Source organism: Lathyrus oleraceus, chromosome 5 (genome assembly GCF_024323335.1).
Source record: "Lathyrus oleraceus cultivar Zhongwan6 chromosome 5, CAAS_Psat_ZW6_1.0, whole genome shotgun sequence".
Taxonomy (NCBI): domain Eukaryota; kingdom Viridiplantae; phylum Streptophyta; class Magnoliopsida; order Fabales; family Fabaceae; genus Lathyrus; species Lathyrus oleraceus.
Window position 1 is genome coordinate 81,519,488 of NC_066583.1, and position 12,201 is coordinate 81,531,688.

A 12,201-nucleotide genomic window follows, 5' to 3' on the forward strand; every position below is an offset into this window, starting at 1 on the left:
GCTTTTTTTCCACAAGCGCCCTCTAATGTCCCCTTTAGTAAACATTAAAATTATAACATACTGCGCGTTTTGTTATTTCACTATCTGTTATTAGCGTTCTTTTTCACGTTAGGGTTCTGAGGCGTTTTCCTTCCACCTCTGTTAGATCTACATGCGCGTTTCCTCCTTCTACCAATCAAAGGTACACGCTTTTCCCAATTACTGTTTTATGTTATTGCTTTGTTTTAGCTTTGCCCAATTTCTGTTTTACCTTATTACTGCGCGTTTCCTCCTTCTACATTTGTTTCGACCATGATAGCGGATGCACTAGGAAATTGACGGTTGGTTTTTAGTGACCATGATTGCGGATGCAATGTGTTATACGACCTATGAACTTCTGATTTTGTGTCAACACCAGTATCATTAGAAACCTAGGTCCAAATGTGTTTGAACTCTTCTGAAATTGTTTTTTATTTATTCTAATTAGTAATGGATAATACATGGATGTCTTCCAATCGATTGTCGAGAGAGTACGAGAATGGGGTATCAGAATTCGTTAAGTTTGCCGTTGCGCACGCCGAAGACCCCAGTAGAATGATATGTCCTTGCTTGGGTTGTTGTTATGGGAAACGGGTTGACGCAGTTCAGTTGACATCGCATCTAATGAGGCATGGAATTGATCGAAGTTATACATGTTGGAATTTGCATGGTGAGAAAAGTAACGAGAATGTTGAACCGGGGGATAGTACGACCTATGCCTCAAACTATAGTGGCGCAGATACATACGATTGTGATCGAGTTGAAGAGATTGCAGAAGCACTTGAAGGAGATCTTAAGGATTGTCCCGAAATGTTTGAGAGGTTGGTAAGTGATGCAGAGAAACCTTTGTATGATGGTTGCACTAAATTCACAAGATTGTCTGCGGTATTAAAGTTGTACAACTTAAAGGCGGGCAATGGGTGGTCGGATAAAAGTTTCACAGAGTTATTAGCCCTTTTGAAAGATATGCTTCCTGAGGATAATGTTCTTCCCAATCGAACATATGAGACCAAAAAGATGTTGTGCTCTATTGGCATGAGCTATGATAAGATACATGCATGTCCAAACGATTGCGTTTTGTTTCGAAATGAGTATGCATCGTTAAATGAGTGTCCTAAATGCGGTGTCTCGCGATATAAGAACAAGTTGTCTCCAGCAAAGGTCTTGTGGTATTTTCCTGTTATTCCGACATTTAGACGCATGTTTCATAGTGAAACCGATTCAAGACACTTGACCTGGCATGCAGATGAAAGAATTATAGATGGAAAGTATCGACATCCGGCAGATTCACCACAGTGGTTGAAAATTGATAATGATTATCCTGAATTTGGAGAAGAATCAAGAAACCTTCGCTTGGCATTATCTACTGATGGAATGAACCCACACGGTATCCAGAGTATCTCACACAGTACATGGCCTGTGATTATTATGATTTATAACCTACCTCCATGGCTATGTATGAAGCGTAAGTACTTGAAGCCCTTAATCGAAGATTTAAAGATTTTGTGGGAGACCGGTGTGGAGGTTTATGATGGATATAGGAAAGAAAGTTTCAACTTGAGGGCGATGTTGTTTGGCACAATTAATGATTTTCCAGCATACGGAAATCTATCAGGGTATAGCATAAAAGGTCAATGTGCGTGTCCTGTTTGTGAAGATAAAACAGATTGGAAGCACTTGGAGTTTGGTCAGAAGAATGTCTTTCTCGGTCATCGGAGATTCTTAAATTCAAATCATCACTACCGTGGATGGAGAAAGGCGTTCAATGGAGAGACAGAACAAGGCAGAGCTCCACCTATATTGACGGGTGATCAAATTTTTGAAAAGGTGAAAGATTTGGATACTCAGTTTGGCAAGCCTTTTGCCACACACTTGTCAAAAGTTGGTGGAAGAAGAGGTCAGTTTTTTTTGAATTGCCGTATTGGAAGTCCTTGTATGTGAGACATTTTCTTGATGTTATGCATATTGAAAAAAATGTATTTGAAAGTGTTATTGGCACGTTACTCAATATACAAGGAAAGTCTAAGGATGGCCTTAAGGCAAGAAAGGACTTGATAGCGATGGGAATAAGAACTGAATTAGGACCCTTGAAGAAAGGAAAACGAACATATCTACCGCCTGCTGCTTATACTCTATCTAGAAAGGAGAAAAAAACATTGTGTAAGTTTCTAAGTGAAGTTAAAGTTCCAGAAGGGTACTCTTCAGATATTAGAAGACTTGTGTCTATGAAAGACCTCAAGTTAAAGAGTTTAAAGACCCATGATTGCCATGTTATAATGGAACATTTTCTCCCAATAGGTATACGTTCTATTCTTCCAGAAAAAGTAAGAAGCTCTATAACTAAGTTGTGTTCTTTCTTCAAGTCAATTTGCAGTAAGGTGATCAATCCTGCGATCTTACCAATGTTGCAAAAAGAAATCGTTATTACTTTGTGTGAGCTTGAAATGTTTTTTCCTCCATCATTTTTTGACATAATGGTACATCGAGTTGTTCATCTTGTGAAAGAGACACAATTGTGTGGACCAGCTTATATGAGATGGATGTACCCTGTTGAACGTTATATGAAAATATTAAAAGGGTACGTGAAGAACCGAAGTCGACCAAAAGGTTGTATGGTTGAAAGATACATTGTTGAAGAAGCGATTGAGTTTTGTACTGAATATTTGTCTAATGTTCAGTCAATCGGACTCCCCAAGTCTCAGCTTGTCGAAAAGAAAGAAGGAAAAAATCTAATTGGAAATAAAATCGTGGCAGTATCAAGGGTCGAACGGGATCAAGTGCATTTGTATGTTCTGCACAATGAGAATGAGGTTGAGCCGTATGTTGAAATTCACAAGGATGTTCTCCGAGGTTTAAATCCCAATAGAAATGAAAATTGGATAGTACGAGAGCACAATCGATGTTTTATACCTTGGTTTAAGGATCATATTTATTCAAAGTATTATTCAGATCCCGCTTCAATAACAGAAAGGTTGAGATGCTTAGCATATGGTCCAAGTTTCCATGTTTTTTCTTATAGCGCATACGCGATTAATGGATACACATTTTATACCAAAGAACAAGATGATAAAAGTACTATGCAGAATAGTGGTGTCACCGTGGTAGCTGAAGCAATGCACATATCAAGTGTGAAGGACTTAAACCCCAAATTTGCAAATCTGTCGTATTTTGGTGTTATCGAGCGCATTTGGGTGTTTGATTATGAGAAGTTTCAGATTCCTATATTTGGTTGCAAGTGGGTTGAAAATAATAACGGCATTCGAATGGATAAGTCAGGATTTTTGCAAGTGGATCTTAATAGGGTGGGATACAAAGATGAGTCTTTTATTCTAGCCTCTCAAGCTAGACAAGTGTTCTATGTCAATGATCCGAAAAGTACGAAATGGTCTATAGTTCTTTTTTCCAACAAAGTAATTGATGAAAACACTGGAGATCAAGGTGATATTGATGTTGAGATTGAATCGTTTACCAGAAATGATCAAGATGAGAATATTATATCAAATGATTCATATATTAGAAATGATCATAATGAGGGTATTTGGATCAATCCAACCGTCCGTGTTGTTAAGAGACATGTAGAACATATTCCAACCAAGAAAAGAAAGAGAACTTAGTGAAAAAGGTACAGGTCAAATGATTTTAATTGTTTTCTTTATTACAGGTAAAATGACTTTTATGATTTTAATTGTTTTTACATTTGTCATCTGATTTTAATTGTTTTCTTTTTTACAGGTAAAATGATGATGCTGGTAAAAGGATGATGCTGGATATTGGTTTCCTTGTTCGACAATATATTCTGATTACATGTGATAATTGGAGAAGTCCGGACTTGAAGGTTGGCAAAGAAAAAATATGGTCGGAGATACAGGTACTTACCATATATTGTTATATGTTTTTTGTTGCATCAACTTTGCAGCCCTGTATTGTAGGCAGAATTTAGGACTTCTCAAAGTTGATTTCTTGTTACTTTGTCGTTCATAAAATACACCACTAAATTCTATGCGTTTAATTTTTAATTTTTTTTCATCAGGCTTGTGTCTCAATAGAGGATGGGTATCTACCTAAAGTTACTTTTGTAGTGGTCCAAAAGAGACATCACACCCGTCTCTTTCCTGTCAACCCCAAAGAGACCGATAGAAGTGGAAATATTATGCCAGGTTTTTTCAATATATTTCTCAACGCAGCTGGTATATATTATCATTTGAATTTATCACTTTTTGCTGATTTTGTTGTTCTAAATTGTCAAAGGAACCGTGGTAGACACCAGCATTTGTCACCCTAGGGAATTTGATTTTTACCTTAACAGCCATGCAGGAATTCAGGTAATATTAGCTATGTCATTTAACTTTATGCCATTGTTTACTATTTGTTGCTCAATCGCCTTTTGACAGTTCTGTGTTATTTGCATTTGGACGTGTTCTTTTTGCAGGGGACTACTTATGCTGCCATCTGTTGTTTTGGTTGAGCCTTATTTTGTATGGATGTGCGATAGAACTACTAGACAACTTTTGGATATACAGAACATGTTTGTCACCATGGGTGGATGGGCGTTTTTGTTTAGTATTGGTTAGAACTACTAGACAGCTTTTGGATACAGTGGTCACTGGGTGTTGGTTGCTATGTTTTATTCTCTTAATTGTAGTACTTTGAGAATATGTTGTTGTATATTGTTGATCAAAGAATCATATATTAATGTTGTATATAAATGGATTCATGTTGTATATATCAATGGATTAATGGTGTATAACATTGGATTAAAGGATGAAATCAATATGAATTTTACACTTTTGCAGCATGCGAACAGGTTACCAATTAAATATATATCCACTGTTTTTCAATCAAATATTTTTAAAATAACTAACACTTTAGAGGGCGCTTTGTCCAGAAAGCGCCCTCTAAACACTTTACATTGACAACTTTAGAGGGCGCTTTTTCCTGAAAGCGCCCTCTAAACACTTTACAATGACAACTTTAGAGGGCGCTTTCCAGTAAAAGCGCCCTCTAAACCCTTAAAAGTTTCCACTTTAGAGGGCGCTTTCCAGTAAAAGCGCCCTCTAAACCCTTAAAAGTTTCCACTTTAGAGGGCGCTTTCCAGTAAAAGCGCCCTCTAAACCCTTAAATGTTTCCACTTTAGAGGGCGCTTTCTTTAAAAAGCGCCCTCTAAAGTGGCCCTTAAAGGGCTTAAAGAGCCACTTTAGACAGCGCTTTCTCCAGGAAAACAAAGCGCTGTCTTTACCTATGCCAGCGCCAGATTAGAGGGCGCTTTAAAGCGCTGTTGTAGGCCAAAAAAAGCGCCCTCTTTTCCCTCTTTTGGCGTAGTGAATGCCACAACGCCTTCTTGTTTGACTTTGGCTTGAACTGAAATGTTGGTGTTAAAAATGTGCTTGTTTGATTGTAATGCCATGAGTTCAAATAACTTGGATTGTTACTGCAATAGTTTCTTTCTTTTATACTTGTTGCACTTGTATGTTTTGCCTATGTTAATTGCTCTGCTTGAATGGACCCGTTGTTGTTTATTATAGCCTTGTATGTGTGCAATTAGATCCATGGCTGAACGTATGTGTATGGGTTGGTGTTAGCATATGGCTGCCCTGTTTGAATCTACACTCAATGCTTGTGGTTTGTCCATTGCCCTGTTGCAATCTTGATCAAATTTTTACTATCCACCACAATTGCCATTGTTAAGATGATTAATAGGGTTGTTACTGTAGGAAATGATTGTTAGCAATGCATTCATGCCCCCTTTTGAAATGGTGTTAATGGATTGCACTTGAATTGATGTATGCTGGTTGAAAAATATGTATTGCTTGGTCTTGTTATGTAAATTTGGTCTGCAACTGTCATAGAAGTAAAAGTATGTTATGTTAATGTGCACGAAGTTTGCCATGTAATGCTATGTACTAATGCTTTGGTGTACATGTTTCTTCATTGAAATTTATAATTATGATAATTATGGTTAACTGTTTGTTGAAAATGCTATGCTAATCGGTTAGTTGCTGGTGTTACAAATGCAATGTTTAATGATAGTTGGTGATTTGGGAGTTGTTAGTTTGTGTATGTATGTATATTGAATTGTGTATGTATATGTGTATGTATATTTAATAAGTAGGAAAACCATGGATAAAACATGGATCTGTGCCGATCGAATGACCAAAGAGTACGAGAGTGGGGTTTTGGAATTCGTTAAGTATGCTGTTCAACACGCTGAAAACCCCAGACGAATGCATTGTCCTTGCTTCCGTTGTTGTTATATTGGTAAGGTTGACGCACATGGATTGAAATCGCATTTGCTGAGGCATGGAATTGATCAAAGTTATCAGTGTTGGATATTTCATGGTGAGAAAATTAACGAGAATGTTGAATCGAGTGGAAAAAGTAATACGACCTATGCTTCATACGACAAAGACACGGAAACATACGATTGTGATCGAGTTGAAGAGATTGTAGAAGCACTAGAAGAAGATCTTCATTATTGTCCTGAAATGTTTGAGAGGATGGTAAGCGATGCAGAGAAACCGTTGTACAAAGGTTGCACTAAATTCTCAAGACTTTCTGCGGTATTAAAGTTGTACAACTTAAAGGCGGGCAATGGATGGTCGGATAAAAGTTTCACAGAGTTGTTGGCCCTTATGAGAGAAATGCTACCGGATGATAATGTTCTTCCTAATCGAACCTATGAGGCAAAAAAAATGTTGTGCTCTATTGGCATGAGCTATGATAAGATACATGCTTGTCCTAACGATTGCATTTTGTTTCATAACGAATATGCAATGTTAACTGAGTGCCCTAAATGCGGTTTGTCTCGATATAAGAAAAGATTATCTCCCGCAAAAGTCTTATGGTATTTTCCGATAATTCCGAGATTTAGGCGCATGTTTCGTAGTGAAACCGATGCAAGACATCTTACTTGGCATGCAGATGAAAGAATTATTGATGGAAAGTATCGGCATCCGGCCGATTCACCACAGTGGTCGAAGATTGATAATGATTATCCTGAGTTTGGATCAGAAGCAAGAAACCTTCGATTGGCATTATCTACTGATGGAATGAACCCACATGGTCTTCAAAGTATCTCACATACCACATGGCCTGTGATTCTTATGATTTATAACCTACCTCCGTGGCTATGTATGAAGCGTAAGTACATGATGTTATCTATGTTAATCTCTGGGCCTAAACAACCAGGGAATGACATAGACGTATACTTGACACCTCTGATCGAAGATTTAAAGATTTTTTGGGAGAACGGTGTGGAGGTTTATGATGGATATAGGAAAGAAAGTTTCAATTTGAGGGCGATGTTGTTTGGCACAATTAATGATTTTCCAGCATACGGGAATCTATCTGGGTATAGCATTAAAGGTCAACGTGCGTGTCCTGTTTGTGAAGACGGAACCGATACGATTCGATTGGAACTTTGCCAGAAGAATGTGTTTCTCGGTCATCGTAGATTCTTACATTCTAAACATCACTACCGTGGGTGGGGAAAAGCATTCAATGGAGACACCGAACATCGTAGAGCTCCACCCGCATTGTCAGGTGAACAAGTTTTTGAAAAGGTGAAAGATGTGCGTACTGAGTTTGGCAAGCCTTTTGCACATAAGATTGTGAAAGGTGGGTGGAAGAAAAGGTCGATATTTTTTGAATTTCCATATTGGAAGTCTTTGTACGTGAGACATTTTCTCGATGTTATGCATATTGAAAAAAACGTATTTGAAAGTGTTATCGGTACATTACTCAATATAAAAGGCAAGTCTAAGGATGGCCTTAAAGCAAGGGAGGACATGTTAAAAATGGGAATGAGAACTGAATTAGCACCCGTGAAGAAAGGAAGACGAACATATCTACCACCTGCTGCTTTTACTTTATCTAGAAAGGAGAAAAAAAATTTGTGTAAGTCTCTGAGTGAAGTTAAGGTTCCAGAAGGATACTCATCTGATATCAGAAGACTTGTTTCTATGAAAGACCTCAAGTTGAAGAATTTGAAGACACATGATTGCCATGTTATAATGGAACATTTTCTACCGATAGGTATACGTTCTATTTTGCCAGAAAAAGTAAGAAGTGCCATAACTAAATTGTGTTTTTTCTTTAGGTCAATTTGTAGTAAGGTGATCGATCCCGAGATCTTACCAACACTACAAAAAGAGATTGTAATTACCTTGTGTGAGCTTGAAATGTATTTTCCTCCGTCTTTTTTTGACATAATGGTTCATTTAGTTGTTCATCTTGTGAAAGAGACACAATTGTGTGGACCAGCTTATATGAGATGGATGTACCCTGCTGAACAGTATATGAAAATATTAAAAGGGTACGTGAAATCCCGAAGTCGACCAGAGGGTTGTATTGTTGAACGATACATTGTTGAAGAAGCTGTTGAGTTTTGTACTGAATATTTGTCTAACGTTCAATCGATTGGACTCCCCAGAGCTCAGATTTTCGACAAAATGGAAGGTAAAAAATTAATTGGGAATAAAATTGTGACAATATCAAGGGATGAACGGGATCAAGTTCATTTGTATGTTCTGCACAATAATAATGAGGTTAAGCCATATGTTGAAATGCACAAGGATGTACTCCGAAGGTTAAATCCGAACAGAAATGAAAATTGGATAGTTATAGAGCACAATCAAAGTTTCATACAATGGTTGAAGGATCATATTTATTTGAAGCGCTCTTCAGATCCTTCTTCGGTAACAGAAATGTTGAGATGTTTGGCATATGGTCCAAGTTTGCATGTGTTTTCTCATAGCGCATATTCAATTAATGGATACACATTTTATATCAAAGAACAAGATGATAAGAGTACTATGAAAAATAGTGGTGTCACCGTGCTAGCTGAAGCAATGCATATATCAAGTATGAAGGACTTAAACCCCAAATATGCAAATTTGTCATATTTTGGAGTTATTGAGCACATTTGGGTGTTTGATTACGAGAAGTTTCAGATTCCCATCTTTGGTTGCAAGTGGGTGAATAGTAGTGGCATACGAATGGATAAGTCTGGATTTTTGCAAGTTGATCTTACTAGGGTGGGGTACAAAGATGAACCTTTTATTCTAGCATCTCAAGCTAAACAAGTGTTCTATGTGAATGACCCGAAGAGTACAAAATGGTCTATAATGCTTTTCTCTAACAAAGTGACTGATGATAGCGGTGTCGATCAATGTGATATTGATGTTGAGAATGAGTCATGCATTATACGGAATGAGTTGAATAGAAATGATGAAGTTGAGGATCTTATACCGGACGAGTCATATATAAGAAACGATCATAATGAGGGAATTTTGATCAATTCATCCGTACGCATTGCTAAGAAACAAGTGATTAATATTCCAACAAAGAAAAGAAAGAGATGTTAGTGACTTAGGTAAATTATCCATGGTTTCTTTATTTATTTTTTTTCATTTGTTTTATTATAAGTTATATGTGATAATGCATGATTTCATTATATTTTTGTATTCAATTGCTTTGATTATAAGTTATATCTGATAATGCATGATTTCTTTATTTTTTTGTTTTCAATTGTTTTGATTATAAGTTATATTTGATATTTGATGGTTTCCTTGGTTTATTACAGGTTACACATGGCTGATGACCAACATGAGGAAGTTAGTAAAAAAGTATCCGCGGAAGAAGAAATTCGAAGAGGCATCACAGTAATGAGAAGGGTGGTCCAAGGAAGATCTCGAGGCATCATACTAGATGTCTGTTGGAACAACCAGGGACAACTTATAGAACCTAATGGGCATACCTTAACTAGTTTCATCGGTGCACTAGTAAGGAATGAAATTCCCATTACATGTGATGATTGGAGAAATAAAGAGTTGAATGAGTCCAAAGAAAAAATTTGGAGTGAGATAAAGGTACAATCATTTGGCCCTTAATTATACGGTATCAATTATGTTTTTTCAATTACCGATACTAACTATCAATCTGTATGTTTTTCTTAGCGATGTTTTAACATCGAAGACGAAAGAAGAGGTTTTTGTATGAAATTGGCCGGAAAGCTTCTAAGAGGGTTTCAGACATTTTTATCATCCAAGTTCCTTAAGGATGCGGATGGTAATTTTGTGGATGCGGAGCTTCCTAAAAAATATGAAAGTTTGATATCGGCTGAAGAATGGGAAGCTTTCAAATCCAAAAGACAAGACCCGGTTTTTCAAAGAATAAGTGCTACAAATCGGGAAAGAGCATCAAGTCCCGCATATCCGTACTGAAAAGGACGTGTCGGATATGGACGCTTAGAACAATCCATGGTAAGTATTTATAAATTGCGATAACAAATTTGTTCATCATATATTAGTTTTATCTGATCAAATTGTATGACTTAATATGTAGCTGCAGAAGGAGGAAAGTTCAGAAACATCTCTTCCTGCACATGTTTTGTGGAAGGAAGCCCGTGTGGGCAAATCTGGAGTTCCTCAAGAAGAAGTTTTACACGTATACCAGAAATGTGTAAGTATAACATTTTTTCATTAATTGAATAACATTTTTATACACAAATATTTGACAAGTATACGGTATTCATCTGATTTTTCAGGAGGAGCTATCTCAGTCTTTATCTCCCGATGATACTAAGGGCATACTTAGTCGGGCATTAGATGTCCCTGAGTATTCTGGTCGGGTGAGGGGTAAGGGATTTGGAGTCACTCCGACCTCCCTGAGTGTTAAAAAAGGAAAGGCTCCTAGTAATCGGGAGCTTCATGCAAGATTGGAAGCCATGCAAGCTGAGCTTGATGCATTGAGGAGAGAAAGAGAGGCTAGCGCCTCAATAGTATACAGAGATGCTTCAGACAAAAACAGTATCAACTGTACCTTTCAGCCGAACATTCCAGAGGTAATTACATATAATTGTCTTAAATTGAACTATTTGCTTAAATTATGTATTTGACATATATACACATTAACGATTTCTTGTTATTATTGGTTTTAGGGCATTTCCCATTGTCAGTTGTATTTGTCGTCACCATACTATCGGATGGTTGGCAAGGGAAAAGTGCATAACGTTAGCGGAGTATTACTCCACACTAGAGAGCTCCCTGCTGGATGTTTGAAGGTATCAGTTGATATTGCAGTTGACCCGAATGCAGCATTACCATATCCTAGCGATGATTCGGATGCAACAACGGTGCACGAAGCAGTAGGTTCGTTTGTTGCATGGCCGACAAACCTCATATGCGTAGGATATGAGGTATGCTTAAAACTTATGTTAACTTTAATGTGTATATTCAAAGTTTAAAATTTATGCTTAAAATTTTACTTACATATTTTCCTGGGTTATGTTAAATAGACTCCCACAAAATCCAAATCAAGAAAAGAGGTAATATACAATTATATGACATATATTCATGGAAGTTGTTACATTCTTAATTTGATCTAACTATTTATATGACATGTAGCTTCAAGAAAATGAGGTTAGCAATGCCTCCGCACAACAAAAAAAGGAGGTTAGCAACGCCTCCGCACGGGTAAAAAGTTCTGGTGCTAAGAAGACCGTAGCTAGGAAAAAACCTACCACCAAGTATAGGTCGTGCCTCAGGACATTTCTAGAGATGACCGATATACCGACCGGAGGTGTTCGGACTGTACATATGGAGGAAGGGATTTTCGGCTTTGATCACGACCAAATGATTGGTAATGAAGACTTCATGCAAGTTTTTAGTCATGAAGAAATCGGCGTCACCGTTGTCAATACATATATTAGGTAAATCCGGTCTACTTTGTTTTATTAATTAAACAACTTATGTTAATGATGTTTACTTTATGTTAATCCGGTTTACTTTATGTTTCAAAAGAGGTGTTAATGATGTTTTTATATTAGGTATTTGTATGACAAATTGATGCGCCCCAATGGTTTGGACGAGTCATTCGGATTCTTAGCACCCGCGACCGTCAACTTAGGTTTAATCTTAAGTAGACCGGATACCGTGACGGAGTACGTTCTTCGGATCCTCATGGACAATAAAGATGCGGAGAAGTTGTTTTTTATACCGTTTAATACCGGGTTAGCATTTCATTCTAAATTCATCTATTATAATTATTTTCCAAGTTACCATCTAACATTTGCCTAATCATTACAGTGGACATTGGTTGTTGCTCGCAATCAATCCTATCCGAGAAATTGTGTATTATCTTGACTCGTTAGGAAATGATTGGACAACATACCCGGTTATGAAGGTC